At 49.9% G+C, this 21547-nt stretch overlaps 1 pseudogene; it reads right to left on the reverse strand.

The window, feature by feature from the left end:
* Positions 1-2209: 2209 nt before the first annotated feature.
* On the reverse strand, positions 2210-4032 carry LOC137755608 (eukaryotic translation initiation factor 4B pseudogene; annotated as a pseudogene).
* Positions 4033-21547: the final 17515 nt, after the last annotated feature.

Raw genomic sequence — 21547 nt, forward strand, 5'->3', positions numbered from 1 at the left:
TTCCCTCCCAAGATCCCTGCAAGTTTAATCTCATTACAACATCAGGTTCAGGCTCAAGGTCCAGGATTTCCTAAACTAAATCAGACCAATGGATAAGGATCCTTGGGCAGGATTCCATTAAAAGGGTTCCTTTTGATCTTAAAAGCTCTGAGCTAAGAAGACAAATTATCTTTCCCTCTTGCATCCAGTGTAAAATGGTGAGATGTACACAGGATAAAGTAGACATGCCCGCTCAAAAAATGGGACAGCAGAGAGCATGTGAAGTCACTGGTCCCCAGCAACCCAGATGTCCAACCAGGCACGTGTTGCCAGTTACTTGACTGAGACCTTCCTGCCCTTGGTTCTGCCCTCTGAGACATCCTTCCTTTTCCATAAGAAATGGCAGATGTTTCTAGATCAGAAGACTTCTCTGCCTGCTTCCTGTGTGTGAAAATTGGGGGAAAGTCAAAGTCCTGTATTTGTCCTGTCTCTGCCTCTTTCAGTCTTAGAGGATATATTTTCTTTAAAAACCTTGTGGGATTCCTGTGTGTCAGATTATGACATATTCTGTTTATACCACATCTCTTTCTGGAGCAGGCCCTTCCAGGACTGCACGTCAGGAGCTACGGGGCCAGGGTCATAAGACCCTTAGCTGCCTTCTAGTCAAGTTGAAAGGATTCTTAAGATTTTTGGAGATCTTAATATACATGTCTTGACATACTTCTAAGGTCTCAACAAAGGGTCTTACAACTACCCCCGGAGATCTACATACTAAGGCCACCATTTAACTGTGCTCACCCTGGTTTGATGTTTTCCCTGAGGTCATTTCTTATTTTGAGAGTCTTTTGCAGACTGAAGAGGCTCCAGTCAAGAGGCAGTTTTATTTTTTGACTCAGCAGGTCCCAGTTTATATTTCCTCTAATTCTGTCTGAAAACTAAATATTTCTTATTTATTTGTATTTTTATACCCTCATCTCTCTGTCTGTATCTTATCATATGTGTCTAGGAAATTCGTTGGTACTTTCAGCTTTCTGCCAGGAAATATCTGTCACCAAATCCACCAGCTCAGTAAGTGTATTTTCTCCTCTCTGTGCTGCCGTGGGATGCATTGCAGCTGGATTTTCTGCTGCTGTGTAGTGCGGGCTGCCTTCTCTCTAGCCCCCAAATGACGATCTTCTTACTGTCCTTCAAACCCTCATCCACCATCAGCTCAAGGCCCTTCCAGCCACTTGTCTGAAGTTTTTGGTATGGTGGGTCCCCACTCCCTGGACCAAATTCAGTTCCTGGAAGATACTACTGTGAAATAAATTATCTCCAAACTTCATACTTTGAAACAAACCATTTATTTGCTCAAGGTTTGTAGGTTCAGGAGTGCAGGAAGGGATTTTCTGAGTAGGTTTCACTGATCCATGCCAGGCTAGGTGGCTGCAGCAGGAGGGTCCACTTTTCACATGGATTTCTCTCTCACTTCTCAGGTACCTTGAAAGGGATGGCTGGAAGGCAGGCCCATCTGGGCCCCTCGTCCCCTCCGCTTGTCTAAAGGTCTGTCTAGATGATCTTTCCAGCAAGGGAGTCACACTTCTTCCACAGTTACCTTGGGCTCCAAGAGTGAGTTTTCCAAGAGACCAGAAGAGGAAGTTGCCATTCTTTTAAGACCTGGATTTGGAAAGTCACATCATTTCTCTGTGTTCTATTAGTCAGCAGTCACAGAGCTGGCCCAGGTCCAAGGGGAGGGGACATAGACCCCATTTCTCCGTGGAAGGCATGTCAAAGAAGGTGACCCCATCTTTCATCCGCCGGAGCTGGTGACCATCACTCCTGAATTCAAAAGCAGGATGCATAATTTGACAATACGTTTTTTGACTTGTGAATTTGTTCATACTGGATTTTTAGAAAGCTTCTTAGGTAAATATACAGTCAGTATTATAATCAACAATCCTAGGACTGTAGAGAAATTGTGAAGAGAACATCGTGAGTGTCCCAGCAACTCTGGAGTGTGTGGTTAGGTGTCGAGCACACTTTACAACTAGACAGTTTACATGGGGTTGGAGGTCTCTAAGAAACAAAGTGAAGACACTTCTTTGAGAATGGGAAGAGTATGTGCTTTTTACAAATTTTTTTTTTTCCAGAGATGGTGAGTTTTATTTTTTCTTGTCTGGATAGAGTTTTGATTTGCTCTCGAATGTTCCAGGGGGGAGAGAGACTAGGAGAAAGCACAGAATGCAGAGGTCTATTTGGTATAATCTTCTCCCTCATTTTCATCTCCACCATCAGTGGTGAGAGCAGCATACTTCCTTGCAGAACTGAACTTAGAGGCTGGATTTTCTTCAGTTTTCTTTGGCTCAGGTGCAGATCTGGCATCTTGATCCTTTTTGCCATCTTTCCTATCTGACCTCTTCCAGTGGTCTTTGTTCCCTCCATTTCCTGGACCACGGCTGGAGTTCCCACTTTGGCCTTTTGGGACACTCACCCCATCTACTCTATTTTCATCTTTCCTTGCTGGTCCTTCCTCAGATGGTTGAGCTGTAACTACTTTCCCTCCGCCACTTGTAGGGGACTGCTGCTCTGTGTCTGAGCTCTGAGATTGAGCAGGAGGGTTAGAACTTTGCTTCACCCAAGCATTCTCCTTTGGTGGAGGGGCTGGCGTTACCTTTAGAGGCAGTTCAGGTTTGGGAGACTTAGAAGTTAGAGACTGACAGTTTTCCTCTTTATTGGGTGTTTCATTTTCTAGAGACTTCTCACTCTTTCTCCTTCGTGCATGTCTGCCAGATGTGGCTGAGGTCCCAGTCCATGATGATTCACTTCCTGTCCTCGACCATTCCCGTTCCTGAGTTTCTTCACTTCGCCAGCTTGGGTGTCTCTCCAGAGGCCGTTGTTCTAGCTTTGGCTCATCCAGCTGACGTTGCAGTTTCTCCTGTTCCTTCTGTAGTGGCTCTTCTACTTGTTCTCTAGCAGTTGTGCCAACAGGCTCTCCTCCTCCAAAGAGAGAGGCTGCTCGACTAGACTGGGACATGCTAGCAGAGGAATCATCTTCCTTAGGAGTACCCCGAGGCTTTAGGTTCAGTTTGGGTCTTTGCGGGGACCTCTGTCATCATGCCTACAGTCATCCCAAGAGTATGCATCTCTGGAGCTCCATGACTGGTCATCTTGTCTGTCATATCTGTCTTTATAGCGGCCTTCACCTCCTCTGTAGACGTCACCCTATGGTACTCACTACCAAACGCTCTTCTGCCACTGCCCATCCTGGCATCGCAGCCTCTATTGTAATCTCTGCTGCCTCAGTGATCATAGCAATCTTGGCTCCATATCGATCCATGTCCTGGCGTGGGCCATCACAGTAACTGTCCCGATACCCATCACGATATCGGTCTGAATCATAACGGTCTCGATACTTGTCTCTAAGCCTTCATCACCTCTTCTAGGTGGGTAGCCATCAAAGCTGCAGCACGACGGGCCTCCAATCTGTATCTGTTTTTTCAGAATCCTGATTTCTATCTCGGCCGAAAGAACGATCATCCCTGTCTTTACCCTGTGCTTGATCAGCAACGTCCACTCGAATTCTCCTGTTACCTAGAAACTCTTCACTGAGGCTCAGGGCACTGAGTAAGGAATCCAGGTCCTCAAATTCAGCATAACCAAAACTTTTCAACCTCTCAGGATTGCTGGGTTCACCCAGTAAACACACTGCACTGATGTTTAATCCTCTAAAGAATTCCTTAATGGAGTCTTCTGTCACATCATAGGGCAGGTTCCCTAGAAAAGCAGTGTAGGGTGGCAATTTGGGAAGACGGCTCCAGTCGATATTGGGTTCCCGAGCAGCCCGTGGAGCAGTGGGCAGGATGGAACGGTCAGCTGGAGGTGCCCTACACACGTCACCATCATTGCTATGCCAGTGGTTAAAACATGTCCTTCTAGGTCGTCTGTTTCATCAGCTCAGCTGTCTGGTTTGGGGACATAGGTACTTCCTCCACCATTCCCTCCATCCTCAGCCAGAAAGTCTGTCAGGGAGACACTCTTCCCCTTCTTATTCTTCTTTTTTGCTGAGACCGCCATTTGGGAGAGGGAGAGAGAAGGCAAAGGCACACATATTTTCATTGGAAACTCAGGTTTTAATTTATGCCAACGATGAGCTCAGTGGTTTGTGATTGGTCCACCCATCACCTGGTTCAAATAACATCCATCTCCATTGACTGGCATTCTCGGCATTCGTGTCTACCCACTAGAATATCTCCTAGTTTCATTCACATGTGGTCTCTGAGCAGGAAATTCCTTGGTTGCAGTTTCCTTATAGCATCCATACTTTCCTCAGTTTTTCTTACGACAAAGGAGCTAGAACAGCTCCCTGACAACTCTCCCAGAAGTGCCTCTCTGAGGGTTGATTCTCTTCTGAAGCCCTTTCTGGCTGGATTTTTCTCTTTGACACCATGGAAGCACATCAACCCCAGGATGGTTTTGATTCAGGTGAGATCACATGACATATTTTAAAGCCTAGATGCATGACTCAGATTTTCCCTTTTAGCTCTCATCCTTTCCTTAGGCAGGTTTGTGCTTTGTGAGAACTCAGACTCCTCCCTACTAAACATCACATGAATTACTACAGCTGTACCTAGCTCAAGAGAAAAATGAGTTTTTAAATACTCAAAACATTGTTAATGCAAAAGTAGTTTGGGTTTTAAAAGAACCTTGTCAGGGTTGGGATTTCATACATGGCAAAGCAGCTTCCTCACTACCATCTATTGAAAGTCAGCCCTCGACACAAGGGTTTGTTAAAAAAAAAAAAGCCCTTGTCCCCGCTAAGAGTGCAAGTTTTACCTGCAGACATGGGCACTTGCTGGACCCTGTCTGAGCAGCGGGGGGATGGAGGCCATGGCCTCCCTTGTCTGTTAAACTGACCAACTGAGGACAAGAATGAAGGTCATCTGCTCATCATGTGGGAAACTGTGGCCTTATTTAAAAGTGTGCACAGATATACGTGTCGTCAGAGCAGGAAGACCTGGAGTCATCACCCAAACCCTTCCAGTGGCTGCTTCCAAGGAAGGCAGGGGCGTGGAGGAGAGGTTAGGACAAACACGCGGTCATGGGCTGTGAGTGTCACTCAGACGAGAACTAGGAGAAATTTGGGGAAGACAGGAACCAGAGCAGAGGGGATGGTGCTGGGGGGTCTTCTAAGATGCCCCCAGTGATGCTGAGGTTCCAGCCCTGGCGTGACCCCCTCCCCTGAGTGTGACCCGTAACTGGCTCCTAGTGAACAGAAAGGATGCCATGAGGGGTGGCCTGTGTCTGTGCATCTAATGCAGGGAGCAAATCAGTCTCCTTTAGTTTGATGGGTAGCATACTTGGTCTTAATCCTACCATTTAATTTATTTTTAACATTAACTTTTTCCACATTTTAATGAAAAATTTTAAATACACGGCAAAATAGCAAGAATTTTGTGATTTTACAGCAAACACTTGTTCACCCACCGCCTTGGTTCTCTCGCACACTTCCCTGTGCTACTTCACGACACACCTGCGTGTCTACCTTGTTTCCGACGCATATCGAAGCCAGCAGAGACCTCTGTACACTTCCTCCTAAATGTTCAGCATCCACATTATTATCTAAAGTTCAGTATTTGTTTATAGTTTTTTTAAATTTGAGATAAATATTATAAATATTTGTAAATTATAAAGAAAATGTCCTCATCTTAATGAACCTTCTCTGTGTTTTGATAAATGTATCCACCTATGAAACCTGACCCTCTAAAAAGACAGGCATATCTCCAGGCCATGAAGTCCCTCGGCCCCTTCCCGGTCCCTCCGTGCCCCCAGCCCCCCAGAGGCAAGCACTGGCTTTTCCAGCTGTCCTGTTTTTCCATCCTAATTGGCCCCGCTTCCTCTAGGTCTTGGTGTGGAGTGGAATCGGTGTCTCCTGTGTGAGACCTCGTCCCCTCAGGGACTGTTCCTGACACTGACCCAGGTCCTTGTGACAGTAGGAGCGGCTTCTGTGGTCTGAACACATTCCGCTATCTGCTGTCTGCTCTCCCGTTGGTGGGCAGCGGGCCGCTTGGGTTTTGGGTGTCAGGAACCAAACTACGGTGAGCATTTGTATACATGATGTCTTGTGGACACACACTCATTTCTCGTGGGAGAATAACCAGGAGAGGCTGTGCTGGTGAGTAGGTGAGTGTGGGTTTAACATTTAAAGGGCTGTCCCAAATGCGGGATGTCCCATTTCAGTGATGTCATAGTGTGGATTTCATCTGCCTTTTCCTGATGATTAATGATGCCGAATACATTTTATTGTGCTTATTGGCTATTCTCACATCTTCTTTTATAAAGTGAATCTGCAATTACTTCTGTATTAGGTTGTTTGTCTTATCATAGAATTGTACGATTTCTCTGTGCGTCCTCCAAACTGGTCCTTTCTTAGGTATGTGCTTTTCAGATATGTTCTCTCAGTCTATGTTTTACCTATTCATATTCTTAATGGTGTGTCTTAACAAACACAAGTTTTACATTTTAATTATGTCCAATTTATCAATTTTTCTTTACAGTTATTACCATATGTGTCCCAAGAAACCTTTGCCCAACCCTAAGTCACAAAGTCTCATCTTATTTTACTGTCTATTTGCTGTGGCTTTTGCTGCTTCTCACCCCCATCTTTCCCATCTTCTATTAAATTAATACAATTTACTTCCTTCTTTTCCCACGGTTGTTTTTAAATTCAGATCTAACTATAAATTGGATAAAGCTAATCAATATCTCTATTAATCATCTGATTGTACAGGGACCCTAGAAATCCTTAATTCCAGTCTGCCTTTCCCACCAAGCTATCTAAGAAGCTAGTCATCTAGCACTTTTGGGTCTCCTTGTTATGAAACTCGCACTGAAGTTATCTAAGTTTATCGATTTCCTCGTTTACCATCTCTCTCAGCCTCTTACCTCTTGCTCGTGGGTTCAGTGTTTTCTTACTGACCATGCCCTTTTTTCCATCCGTCAGGGGGGCTTCCTGAGTCTTACCGTCCTGTCTTTGAACGTGCCTTTATTTTCCCTTCAATCTGGAGGGATGATTTGGCGCTCACTGATTTCCGAGGGGACGGACAATTTTCCCCTTAGCTCTGCGAGAGCGCCCGGTGGTCTTCCGGTGTCCCTGGCGGGGCGTTTGTGGCAGGTGGGTCCGTTGCTGTGTGGGTGATGTTCCTCTTCTCACTGCTGCCTTTCAGAAAACACCAGCAGTCTCCCCTGAGCCATTCCCTCTCACTTTTTCTACGGTATTTGACTCAATTTGTATTAAAAACTCTGTTTTTCTTTTATATTCACGTTTTAATGGTTTTGATATTTAAATGATATAATTAAGTAACAAATATAATTGCCCTAAACAACTTTGGAAATACACACAACTGACATGATTCATGAACACACGACTGGAGGGGCAGATAAACAGGGCATAAGGGAAGTGGGAACAGGGTGTGCTCTGGATGTCGGTCAATGTGCCTCAGGGCCAGAATGGGGCGCGTTTCAATCTGGTGAATTGATTCAGGGGTTCAGCGGGGGTTGCTTGAGAGACCTGCAAAGCTCTTGTTTTATAGTCTTTGTCAGATGGCTCAATTATCACCACTTTGGAGGGCGTTCTTACTCTTTCACTCTCTATTTCTCTGTTTCTCTCTCTTAGCAGTATAATATGTTTTTTTTTAAGTGCTGGAGCAGTGCCCATGGTGTTTACTCTCTTAGAGTGGCTGGATTTTAAAGAATGGAAGCGTATCCTTTTCTTGATTTGTTAAGTATCACTGAGTGTTTACCACGCGGCAGAGGCTATACTGAACATTTGAGTAATATTATCTCAGTCTTCTCTTATGATAATTTTACATGTTGGGTTATTATTCCTATTTTTGATGACAAAATGTAAAGCTTAGCCTAATTTGGGTTAATTTACCAAAGACTGCATAGCCCCAAACTACTATGCAATCATGCAGGTTAAAATTAGACCTTAGGAAACGCTGAAGGAGGCACAAGTGTAATCACCCATTTCCCTGTCCTGCACAGCCCCTGGTGTTCAGCCCTTATAGTGGAGCCGCATGCCTGTGGGGAAGGAGGGACGGAGCGATGCACATTTCCTCCTTGCAGATGCTGGGGTGGAAACCAAGTGAGAGATAATAAAACGACAACAAAGTTTAATGTGAGGACTCTGGTGGTTTTGAAAAACCGGTCACCGGCTCACCTGCAGGTCCTCGGAAGGTGGAAACAGGTCCCGCGGGCCCGCTGCCTTCACTACTCAGAAGCAGGGTCTTCTCCTTCTGGTGCAGGATGCCGACTGTTGGTGAAAGAAGTGTCTGCAGTGCATGCAGGAGAAGTGGGTGACCTTTCCACTCACTGTTTTAAATGACCAGTACGCACCATGACCTTGCGTCCAGCTGTGACCTCCTTTGCACATCCCTGGTTAGAATGTGCGAAGGAGGCCCTTGTGTTCCAGCAGGACTCCGGCCATCACGTCTCACGCTCCAAATCACAGTCGTAAAGCTGGTGTTACAAATGCCAGACAAGAGCCTAGCACACGTTTTCCTGGTACCTGGCTTCACCTGTCCCAGGTATTGGCAGGGAGAGCCCAGATCAGCCCTGACTCTGCAGTGGATCTAAGGAGGGTCTGGTCGGAGCAGCCTTTCTCCTGGGCACTGGCCCTTCTGCCGCCCCGGGGAGAAGAGACCCTTCCGCCCGCCCCAGCACAGATTCTGGAGTGGAGTGGGGGTCTTCACACAAGGGTCTGAGGAGGGGTGGGCGTCCCAAGTCCATGAAGACTAGTTTGTGGCCCATCAGTGTTCAGCCTCAGTTTCTATGCCATCTGATGTCAAATAAACAGACGCAAACATTAACAGCATGTCCTACCTACCACATATGGAGAGGTGTGCTTTCAAAGCCTTGAACTTCGCAATTTCCTCCTTCGCCTCTGACGCCACGCGAGGGCTCCTTCAGGAGCTCGTGAGCCAGAGGCTGCGAGTCTGGCCCTGCGTCTGGAGCTGCGTGGACCTCAGGCTGACCGTTACCTCCCTCATCTGGTGGCCTCACCCCTCACCTCAGGACTCAGAGGAGGCCTCCTGTCGCCATGTGGTTTGATTTCTTCAGTTTCTGGTCATCTTTGTTGGGTTGTTTATTCCCACATATCAGACAGGATGGGGACTTTCTGTTCACTCCATCCACACTTGCATTTCTGGATCAAAGTGCTGCAGCTGACAGGGCTGGGGCAGCCAGGGGGCGCGTGGTACACGCCTGCCAGGGCAGAGATGCTGTCGGGGCTGCCTCTATATTGGGGAGGACGCTGGGGACGAAGAAGGGTGGTCCTTCAGCCCAAGAGGGGTTGAGGTTAGGGTCCGTGCGAATTTGAAAAGCAGTCATGAAACCGGCAGCCTCTTAAACGCACGTGTTCACGCCCAGCGCCCCGCAGAGCTCATGTCCTGGGTCCTTCCTTAGAGCATTTGCAGTAAATGTTTGTATTTATTTATCTGCGTCGCTGTGTCTGAGTGGGACCACTTTCTTCTGCCTGAAAACGGCGTCCCATGTTCTCCTGGAGATGCGACGCTTTGATGCCTTTTTTTTTTCTTTTCTTTTTTTGGCCACGCCATGCGGCATGCCGGATCTTAGTTCCCTGACCAGGGATTGAACCAGTGACCCCAGAAGTGGAAGCGCTGAGTCCTAACCACTGGATCACCAGGGAAGTCCCTTTGATGCCCTTTTTCTAGACACTTCTCTAGGGTCTCTTTATTTTTCTTTCACTTTTGAAGGGTATTTTTTTTTTTTTTCTGGGAGTAGAATTTTAGGTAGTCATTTTCTTCCTCTAAACACATGAAAGACGTCATTTTATTGTCTTACAGCTTTTGTTTTCCTCTCCGGTTTCTCTCCCTCCTGGGTTTTAGACTCAAGTCCTTTGGCCTGAGATTTTTCTCTGATGCCCTCAAATACCTTATTTTTTCCGACAGCCCTTCTGGTTGTTCTTGGCGTGAACACCGGTCTCCTGGGAGCTGCCCAGCCACAGGGGCCCCATCGGGGCATCTGTCCCATCCAACACCTGAGCAGCACGCATGAGGCCGACATGAGCTGGGCTGGCGGAGCCCTTGTATCTGCCCCACAGACACCGGTCCCGGCCTCCGTGGACCAGGCGCTGGGTGGGACTAGAGCGGGAGTCAGGGTGGAGGGTGAAGGGAGGGAGTGAAGTCTATTTTTCCTTGAGACCAGCTTCTTGCCATGAATTTATCCTATTCTTTTCTTCATCTTGATGTAAAAAAAATGAAGTTTATTGAATCTTGTTCTTTCAAGCAGCCCTGAATGGCCCACAGGACCAAGTGGTTTCATTCTCATTTTGTAGACAGGGAAACTGGGGCAGAAAACTACAGTGACTTGCCCTGACCTCACAATGCGTGACCTTCCAGGGCTGGACTCTTGGTCTCCTGAATTCCACACGAAGTTTGCTTTGAAGGAGCCCTGAATACCGCTGGGCTGCCACCCTGGCATCTAAAGCTCTCAGACACACACCCCGGCTCCCAGAGTCTCGGTTCCAACTTCCTTCCCATCTCTGGAAAATGAAGCTCAAGCAGAGACATACGAGAGGCTAGAAAGATGTGTAGGTTTTGTTCCTATATTGACGAGGGGGTGGGATGCTTTCCTTGTCCCGAATGCCCTGCTGTTCACCCACAGATTCAGATAGCGGGGCCGCCTGTCAGCGAGACAGAGCAATGGTCAGGTTTGTGGGTAACTCGGCCGCAACACTGTTATTTATCAAATACTCATCTGGGTCTCGCTGCCAGGGAGTTCTGCAGACGTGAGTGAAGTCCATAACCAAGGAACTTTAAATAAAGGAAATTATTCTGGATTACGTGGGTGGGCCTGATCGAATGGGTTGAAAGACCTCAAGAACAGAGCTGAGGCTCCCCTGAAGGAGAAAGCTCACATGTGGACAGCAGCACGGGCCGGTGCCCGGGGGTCCCAGCCTGGCCTGCCCTGTGGGCTTCAGACCTGCCTCGCCAGACCCCACGGTCTGGGAGGTGATGCCTTGAGGTAAGTCCTACAAAAAACTAATATGCGTCTCCTGCCGATTGAGCCTGGTGGACCCGGATGGACAGAGAGCTGATCCTGCCGTAAACACGAGAGGCTGTGCCTGCAGCTGGGAGGACGGCGGACGAAGACTGTGGGGACAGTGGTCGTTGGGGCTGAGGCCCGAGCCAGGCTGTGAGCGCTCCCTGAGTGTCCGGGGTCCCCCCTCTGGTGCCGGATGCACTGGACATCTCGGCCGATGTGGCCAGGGGCGGCCACTGCACTCCCACCGCCAAGGGGATCTTGGGTTCCTGCCCACCCTCAGGACACGTGGCAGGAATGGGTCAGCGGCTGGGACCCGCCTGCTCTAACGGTTCCTGCAGGGTTTCATCAGTTGTTTCCCAGCAGAAGTTTCAACTTTCCAGCCAACGATTTCCTTTCATCCTAGATTCGCTTTAAGAAGAGCAGGCACCAAGAAGGCGAGGCTTGGGCTGGCTCCCAGGGCAGCTTCGGTGGGGCTGTGGCCTCGACGGGGTGGGTGGGCAGGCCCTTCGGGGAGAGGACACGCAGGAGGGTGCATCACCCCGGGTCGGCGCTGAGGGAGCGTGAGAGTGCGGTGCCCGTCTCCCAGATGCGGGAGATGCCACGGTGCCCTCCTGCTCACGGGCGGCATCTTCCTCGCCCTCCACGAGCTGGGCCCCAGTGGCGGGGTCGGGAGCCGGGCACCTGTCCAGGCACAGCACCCATCCTCCATTCCTTCATCCTCCCAACTTTCCCGTCGGTCAAATCTGGGGTCCGCCAGTTGCGACTGTGGGAGACGTCTTAACAAACAGACCCGTCCCCCCACCGTCCAGAGCCCTCGGGACGTGGCTGCAGAGGAAGGAGGGCGATGGGTTCCAGGACACCCAGTAGCACTTTCCCTGCCGCGAGCCTCGTCCGAGGAGGAGTGAACACACACCTTCTGTTGTCACAACACGGGACTTAAGGGCTGAGGACTCCTTAAGAATCACAGCGAATTACTCTGGGTAATTACTGTCAAGTTAAGTGCCGGGGTTTCTCCCCACTGTAATTCCCTCTTAGCTCAGTGCCGCGGTTCAGGCAATGCCCCATGAAATTCTGTGCCCTGTCTACCTTATCATCACGGCTCTCTCCCAAGTTGGGGAAGAGCCCCATCCAGCCCTGGAGCTGGCGTGAAGGGGTGGCGTGGGCACTCTGCTGAGCCAGCTGGAGCCTCTGGTTCCTGCTCAGCAAACCAGCCCGGCCACCAGGACTGTGTTTCTGGGAATCTTCCATGGGCCGCTCCCGGGGCCTTTGCACGCCCTGACTTCCACGTCGCAGCACCTGGCCTTGCCCGAGGCTCGGGGCCACCTTCTCATCGCCTGTGCCCACCTCACCGCTTCACGGCCAGGCAGACTCACCCTAGTCTCCCTTCCCCTGCTGTCCTCTCCCCCCACCCTCTCCCCTCCCTCCCTCAACACTGGATGGAGCCCTGGGTGCTCTCACAGATTCCAGGAGGCTCCTTGGTACAGTTCATGGTCCAGACAAGAAACAACAATAAAAAGAACTAGAGAGTTCTTAATCAGCCTGCTGCCCTCCCCTGAATGGCCAGTGGTCCCCACACCCCCAGACCATTCATCACCCATCACCGCCTTGGGATTAGACGGGATTTCTTTTCAAACCTTGGGCAATTAGATTATCAAGATCGTGGAGCAAAAGGCATTCTCAGGCGTTTTTCCTTAAAGGGATGGTCTGTCCTCAGCCCACAGTCATTTAGGAGACCCCTCTGTCCCTACACACAGAGGACGCTCTTCACCCCGGCCCCCTGAGGGCGTTTGCAGCAAAGATTCTCTTATGTGCAGCAATAACAATGGTCGGGAATGTAAGTGTTCAGGTCACATTTTTTATAATACAGTTTTTATTTTGCTGGGAAATCTGAGGTTTCCAAGTGCCCTTACTTTGGATCAGATCCTGGGTGTTTGTTTTTGGTACAAGATTTGACCTGGATCATTGCTTCACTGCAATTTGCAACCCCCCAAACCGCTCTCCAGTCAGGAACCTAAACATGTCCCCCGTACTCTCCTCCAGTTCAAGCTTAAGATGTCCTTGGTAAAACTTTTTGTCACTGCGACACTAAAACACGCTCTGGATGGGAAACCCCAGTTTTTGCACAATGTTCAGTTGGTTGAATTTGGGGGATAATTCCCCCCACGTGGCCCCTTTCTCCAGGGTCCATACGGATCGTGGATCAATTTTCCTGGGTTCCGTGTTATGAATGGGAATTAGGCTTCTAGAGCTCCTCAGACCTGCACCTGCATTTCCCTCAATAAATCATGGGGGTTTCAATATAATAACCTCAGCATGCTCTTGGAAGAAGCAGCATGCTATTAGACTTAATTATCCCATCACAGATCATTTAAAGATCATCAGTCACTTACTATAAAAATGAATCCAGAATATTATTCTTTATAAGATGCTTAGACACAGTAGCTCAATTTAGGAGTAAGGTGTTAACGGTTTTGAAGATATTTCTTGATTTCTCAACCTCAGCTTCTGACTCTAAACATCAGAATTAATTATGGGTCACATTATATTAACACAAAATCTTTACCATTCTTTCAGAAATGTTACTGCAACACCCCTGCAAGAATTACACTAGTCATGCATAGCTTTCTAACAGGAAAAATATTACCATTCTTATGGGTGCAAAAAAAAATTGGGTGCCGGTTCCTTGAGTGAGTTCAGAGTGCATTTGCTCTAAGGGATAGAGCAGTGTTAAAATGCAGATTCACAGGCGAGTTTAGATAGACCCAGGCAGTACCTTGTGGAGAAACCCCAGCACCTAACTCAGGCCTGGGGCACGTTTGCTCAGTGGGTGAGTGACAAGCCACACGGCGGGACCTGCCGGCCCTGACAACATGCTTTGATGTCAGTTGAACAGATTATGCCATGTTGCCTCCCCCTGCATGCTTCCCCTCTGAAGTCACTCCTGCAAGGCCCCTCGCCAGGTTTTGCCAACCACGGGGAGAGAGAAGGGCGGTGGGGAAAGCCAATGGCAGCTCCCAAAGGACCAGAGCTGGACGCCAGCCCTGTCACACCTGGTCGGGTGACAGTGGGCAGAAGTCTGCACCGCTCTGTGTCCGGGCTTCCTCTCTGGGCCTGGTGACGCCCTCAGGCTGCGAGAGTTCCCTGAGCCTGGGTTTGTAGGGCCCTTCCCCCAGAGTTCAGCACGGCTAAGCTCTCACCAAGGGTAGCTGTGTCTACGGGAATGACTTTGGTTTGTCTGTGCCGTCTCCTCTTCAGTTAGGGACATCTCTGTGTTTCCATGCTGACTTCTGAGGCCCTGATTTTGGGTAGAATTTGGTGCCCTTGAGGCCTTGAAGTCACACAGGCCTGGGATGTTACCGACTGTCCCGTTGAACGATGGCTGAAAGGCCTCCTGCAGCTCTGGAGAGCGGCTTCTTGGGGTGCAGTGTTCCTGGGGCCCGGGGTCAGCCAGGCTGGATTAGAACATCAGTTCTGCCACCTGCTGCTGTCGACCATGAGGCTCAGCTGCCTCATCCACGGGTGGAGCTGACAAAACCCATGTCCCGGAAGGTGGAGCCCACGGAGTGCAGCCCACGCGGTCCCCCAGCCCCCAGGGCGGCCCCATACCACGAAGTCAGCTGTCCGTTTCCCAGGTGCACAGTTGTGCACAAAAGACAAGAATTTGTTCTTCAGACACCTTCCGACAGGGGATTGGAGCAGACATGTCTCCTTGGACCCGGGGGCCCCGGGGCAGGTTGCATGTCCTGTGCATCTTCATGCCTCTGGTAGGAAATGTTATCTAAACAGAGCTGCTGGTGCAGCGGCACAGGGCCTGGGAGATGGAATGGATGGATTTTGCTGGTTTTGTAGAGTGCGCCTTTGAAAAATGTTTGGGGGAGAAACTGACTTAAAATTCTCAGTGTGGCGGCTCCCTGAGCTCTTCCTGTCAGCGAGAAGCAACTTCCTGCTCCCCCAAAGATCCTCACGTCCTTTTCAATCACAGGATCAAAAACTATTGATTAAACATGTCAAGCACATTTTGTGTTGTCCATTTTCAGGGTGATAGTTAGGCTTATTCACCTAAAACTTTACTCCTGAATCTTTAAAAGTGCTAGGAATTGTAAGGGATTCTAGAAACAGAGTGCCCACGTGGTTCACATTTGACCATCCACACTTGTTGTAACCACACGTTCATGTGATCAACAGGCTCTGCTGGGAGCTGGTTAAGGCAGGTCTTTGTTAGGCTCTGGGGATGCAGAGGGTGAGGTTGAACGGAGAACCGAGGGGAGGTCGACCAGTAACCAGGTGACCTCAGAGCAGAGGCGGGGGGTCGGTGGCATCAGCCAGTAGGGTCCAGGAGTGTAGACAAGGCCCCAGCGCAGCCTGGAGGAGGGCTAGCAGGCGGAGAGAGGGATTTGGGATGGGAAGGGCTGCCACGTGGGCCCCATATCCTCAGAAACAGCAGCAATCGAGCTTGGAGGAGGAGGCCTGCTTGAGGGTGTCAGGGCCACTGCTCTGTGCACGCACATGCCCCGACCCTGTGTGGCCCGGGGGCCCCAGCCTCTCCCCGGACTTGGCCCCAAGGCTCGCTGAAGCTCGGATGTGGGCAGAGTGTATAACAGGGGCCCATGGGGAACCCCGGTTTCCTGTTGCCTTCCTACTGGTTAAAGTTGCAACATGGTTTTCCTTAATTAAACACAGTAGCATAGGAAGGTTAAACGGCTTCTCAATGGCTCCGAAAGCTGCAGACGGCTGCAAGTTCCATCCCCGAGGGGTAACCATTGAAGGTGCCTGATAAGGTCCTGCCAACGGGCCTCTCCCAGCTATGGGATCCGCTCTGCTGCTGGCTGGGACTGACGGGCTTCATGGCAGGAGGTATCGACCACTGGCCAGTTCCTTGCAATGTTCATCTTTCTTTCTTTTTTTTTTTTTTAAATTAAAGTATAGTTGATATACAATGTTGTGTTAGCACAGTGATTCAGTTATACATACATATGTATATATTCCTTTTCAGATTCTTTTCCCTTATAGGTTATTACAGAATATTGAGTGTAGCTCCCTGTGCTATTCAGTAGGTCCTTGTTGATATCTGTTTTACATACACTAGTGAGTATATGTTAATCCCAAGCTTCTAACTTATTCCCCCCCCCACCCCTTTCCCCTTTGGCCACCAAAGTTTGGTAATGTTTGTTTTCTATGTCTGTGGGTCTATTTCTGTTTTGTAGATAAGTTCATTTGTATCTTTTCATTATTCAGCCATAAAAAAGAATGAAATAATGCCATTTGCAGCAACATGGATGGACAAGAAATTGTCATACTAAGTGAAGTAAGTCAGACAAAGACAAATATCATACGATACCGCTTATATGTGGAATCTGAAAAAAAAGGTGCAATGTCCATCTTAAGGAGAAGACATTTAAGTTAAATTGTGAAATAACACAAACACAACTGCATCAGGCATTAGAGAGGGTGATAACTGCATAGGTCCATTTGACATGCAAATGGTAAAATTCCCTCAGGTGCTGACAAAAGGGCTGTTTCCCAAAGGTGGCCTGAGCCGCTTCCACAGGGCACTAGGGAGCTTTCCTGAAGGTGCTTTAGTCCTGGGGGTGCAGGGGGGAGGGTCAGGGAAGGAGAGAGCCCTTCTGGGACACGAAAGAGCTTCCGCACCAAGGTGCTCAGGTCAAGAACCAGGTGCCATCCTGGGTCCTTCTTGGGCCCTTGCACCCATGTATGGCTGTCACCACAGGATGGGCCCACCTGCCGCTCCCCCTCCACGTCAGAGGCGCTGGCCCGGCTCTGTCCCGCCTGCCTGGACCGCTGCAGACTGCGAGGTCTCCTCCGACTACACCCTGACCCCTCGGAGTCTGTTCTTAGCACAGCAGCTAACGTTACCCACTGAAAACACAGATCAGCACCCTTGACCCAGATACAAGCCCCAGTGCTCAACCCCGGGATCTTACTGGGGCCCCCCCAGTCTCCCACAGTCCAGCCCTGGCTGCTTCTCCAGCCAAGACATCCTTCTTGCTCTGCTGCAGAAGCTCCAATCTTGTTTCCCCCAGTTGTTAAAATAACAAGATCTTGTTAGGATGAGACACGTGTGTAGCTGAAACAGACACGTGCCACCGTCCCAAAGGTTCATCAGGTAGCCCTACAGTTGTACATCGGGTAAAAAGCCTTTTCACACTGCAGTTCTGGGAGCTGCGTTCCACCCCTGGATCCTCCCCTGGGCCCCGCCCTGGGATGAAGGAGGAGGGGGACTCTCAGGGGCAGGTGCCCATCATGTGGTCCGCCCTCGCTCCATCGAGGCATGGTTGCAGCTAACTCTCGCCAGGTGGGTCTCAGAGCGAAGGCACCAGCCCCTTCAGTCCCGACAGCACACCCAGGAGGGAGGTGCGTAGAGAGGGAGCCCGGGCAGGTTCAGGGCCCGTCCTGGGACTTGAGTCCAGGAAGAGTGGCTGCAGGCTTCCCGCCCTCCACGCTGTCCTCTTCTGCCCCCGCTGGCCTTCTCACGGGCAGCGCTTTACCGAGGGCAGCTGCCCCGTCTTCACGCTCCATCATTTCACTGACATCCACGTCCCCCAGGCCGTCACCCCACCCTAAAAACCTCCCACCCCACTGCGTTTTCTTACCCCGCTGTGTGCTCTCTGCAGCATCGATCGCCAGCTAAGAGGACCGTTCATCTCAATGTCCGTGCACTTGTCCGTATGTCCCACCAAACACAAGCTCCGTCAGGGCAGGAACTCAGGGTGGACGTCAGCTGGACAGGGCAGTGGAGGACGGGGATTCACAAGCAGGTCCTCAGGGGCTCTGCCCTCGTGAAGACACATAGCCCTGTGGACAGTGTTCTAGGAGATTAACCCCCATCCGGCCCGGCTACTAGCTGGTGGCACAGGAAAACCAAGGCTACGTATCGGCAATTTGCTCAGACACGCATGGGAATTAAAATCCTTTCTCTGCTGCCCATGAACGACTTCGTACTGTCCCCAGTCCACTCTGACCTGGGCAGGGCACTCAGCCAGCCACGGAAACACGCTCCCAACAATTGCCTTTCCCGCCGGGAGATCTGTTTCTTTTCTTTTACTTTTTAAAATAAATCATATTTAATTTTTTAGGAATCTTGCCTGGGAAACTTGGGAAATATTTTGGTTCTTAGCAAATAAATTTCTGTAATGGGGGAATAGGCTTATGGAGATTTTTTCCCCAGTATTTTCTAAGTGGTGTGTTTTAAACTTTTTTTTTCTAGAGTGCAGATTTTGTCCTCGGAAAATATAGGACATCTGGTCCAATTTGAAGGTGCTGTAGATGAGCCCTGTCTCATAGAGATATAATTCAAGCCATATGGGTAATTTAAAATTGTGTAATAGCCACACTGAAAAAAAGTAAAAAGAAACAGAGGAAACAGATTTTAATATATAATTTATTTCACCTAGTACATCCAAAATATTATTAATTTAACATGTTCCTAATATAAAAAATGTAGTAAGACCTTTTACATTCCTTTTTGTACTAATTCTTTGAACAGTGTGTGTTTCATACACGCAGCCCCTCTCAGTCCAGACCAGCCACGTTCCAGCACTCCACGGCCACTCAGGGTGGCGTTCGCAGCAGTGGACGACACAGCTCCAGAGCGAGGGTGGGGCAGTCAGCCTCCCAGCCTGCTGGGTGTGGCCCTCCTCGAGCCAAGAATGGAGTTTACAGTTTTAAATGGTGGGACAAAGAAACACAGAAGATGCAGTAGGGACCACAGGTCATGACGTTTGGGTTTGTTACTTTTAAATTGAGTTAATCGATAAATATTTAATTTTTTCTCAGTTTTAACTTTAGTAGAAAATATAGATAGATATAACTCACAGAAACAAAAAGCTCTACGGAGGGTTGAGAATCACGTCTGGTCTGATCCCAGGTAAGATGACGACGTGCTCAGAGAGGCCCCAGCAATTAAGGCAGCAGCGCCTGGTACCATGTCCGTCACCTGGTACCATGCCACCTGGTACCACATCCGTCGCCTGGTACCACGTCACCTGGCGTCCCTCTCATTCCCCACTGCCCTTCTCCAAGCTCCTTCTTGCCCACAACACTTCTCATTTGCAAGGGTTAAAAGTTGGAAGTTTACTTCCTATTCACTGAAAGTCATTACGAAGAATATTTTCTGTTCAGTCATGTTTTATTGTTGTTCTCAGTGTCTTTAACAGGCTTTGGTGTAACCCGAGGAAGCTTGCTGGGGTGAAGCGTGCGGTGGTGCCCACTGAGCGATTCCCCACTGGTCTGAAAGGAGGCATCGTCTACATCTTTATTTTACAAGATGACTAGTTGTTATCGCTTATGTCTTAGGTGACCAAACTTGCTGATGTATTACTAATTTTCTCTTAAAATCATCCTGGCAGGACATAAGAATATGTGTCCAGCCCGGACCGGGGGGTGGATGGGGGCTCTTGGCTGCATCAGGCAGGTTTCAAAGCACTTTCCTTCCAGTCAGCTCACCTGGAAAAGCCCCTGGTCCTGGTGTCCTGTGAGGTGGCTCTGCCTCTTGTGTGGACTGACCCACGGTGGGAAACTCAGCCGGTTCTCAGGACGTCCACGGGCACCAGGCAGCCCTCTCTCAGCTACCCTGGACCTGGGAACCCCTGTTCCCCGATCCTATTTGGGGACCAGAGCCCTGAACGTTCTCGCCAGCAGCCTGGCATCCCTGGAGGGACTCCCTGCTGAGACCGTGGGGAGCTTCAGGGGGCCTGTGAACACCCTGGACCCGACCCTGTTTGTCTGGCGGGTGGGCTTCACAGCACTTCTCATCTCCAGGTGTTAACAAATGAGAACGTCCAACCACTGGCCAACAGGGCATTTTGCTTCAGCAGTGCTCTCCCTGCTTGGGTGCAGGTACTCGAGTGAAGCTGCTCGTGAAGCTGCTTCCTCAGTTACATCTGCCTGTGCCGATTGGCCCTTCAGCCCCCTCCATCCATGGAGCCGGCTGGGTGGTGGAGGACGGGTCGGTGTCCCACGCAGGCCCTTTCTTCTGGCTGATGTGTCCGCTTCCCTAGGGCGGGGGGTGCATTGCTGACTGTGTGGCTGTCTGCTTCCAACGGTCGTTACAAATTCCCCTGGGCCAACAAGGGCCACCTCGACCAGGAGGTCATGCCCCCCGCGCCCATGACTGGTTGGCACAGACCTGGCCCCTGGACTCCGGTGCTGTCCATGCTGTAGACTAAAGCTGTTCTCAAGGTGAATCCAGCCCGCAGTGTCAGCACCACCTGGGGACTTGCTGGAGACGCAGACCCTCAGGCCCACTCAGACGCTGTAGGGCCCAGCAACCTGCGTCTAACCAGCCCCCAGGGCTTTCCCATGCTGAGGAGCCTCCCATAGGACCAGGGTGGGTCTCCTTGGCAGCTGAGACCACCTCCCCGCCCCTTCCTGCTTCCCTCACCCCCTGTCCTGAAGCATCCCCCCAGGACGTCCCCTGCACAAGCATCCTCATCCCAGGGTCAGCTCCTAGGAACCGAGGTGGCTTTCTTCTCACTGCTTCAGGTAGTCTCCAAACTAGAGCAAAAGTTAAGTCCCGTCTTTCCCTACCTTTTAAGTCCTATGTCTCTCCTGCGCACAGGAGCCCAATGACAACGTACGGAAATTCAGGGCAACGTGGCTCATGGAAATTATTTAACGCAGCTAAAATTGGACTTTTTAGTTTTTAGGGTAGACCCAATGCCCAGGCATGGCTACCACTGTGTTATTTCCTCATTTCTCCTTTAAAAATTCAGTGCAGTCAAAGGAAAACACCCAGAAGGAAATAAATCCACGAATTGGGCTATTTTTCAGGTCTAGTGCACGTAAATATCAACTTCATACTTGAAATAAGATCGCACAGAGGCATTTCACCTTGTCTAGGACTCGGCTGTCCAATACGGCTGCTACCGGCCACACACGGCTGTCTGGCGCCGGCGACGTTGCTGCCCCGAGCTGGGACGTGCCCTGCCTGTGAGCTATACACCGGGTATCAGAGACTCAGAGCAGACAAGAAGGCAAAGTGTCTCATTAATAACAGTTGTAATCAATAGATTACATGCTGAAATGATAATACCTTGGATATGTGGGGTTAAATAAAATGTATTATTAGAATCGCTTTCACCTGTTTCTGTTTCTGTTTGTAATGTGTCTGTGGGAAATTTAATAATACACATGTGGCTCCCACTCTGTTTCTTTTGGACAGCGTTGGCCTAGAGGATACCGAGAACGCCACCCCGACAGTGAAGGACCTGCCAGGCGGCCCGTCCGTAGGCCAAAGAGGCTGGGCAAACAGGGACTGGAAAACCCAAGCCAACCCGACCCACACGGGCTTGGCTCTGCAGGGCATTGGCTCCTTAGGTGGGAATGAAGGTTCTGGAACAGTGTGTCCAAGTTCATCTCATCAAGTCTCCCCTTCGTTGTTTTTGGCTGCTGGATGCCATTCCACTGGCAATGATGCCGATTGTCAGCCGGGGCGATTTTTAAACCCACAGGAAGTACATCTGGAAGACACGACCTGAGAACCACACAGTCTGCCTGGGGAGGTGGG

This window comes from Eschrichtius robustus, chromosome 2 (genome assembly GCF_028021215.1).
Source record: "Eschrichtius robustus isolate mEscRob2 chromosome 2, mEscRob2.pri, whole genome shotgun sequence".
Classification (NCBI taxonomy): domain Eukaryota; kingdom Metazoa; phylum Chordata; class Mammalia; order Artiodactyla; family Eschrichtiidae; genus Eschrichtius; species Eschrichtius robustus.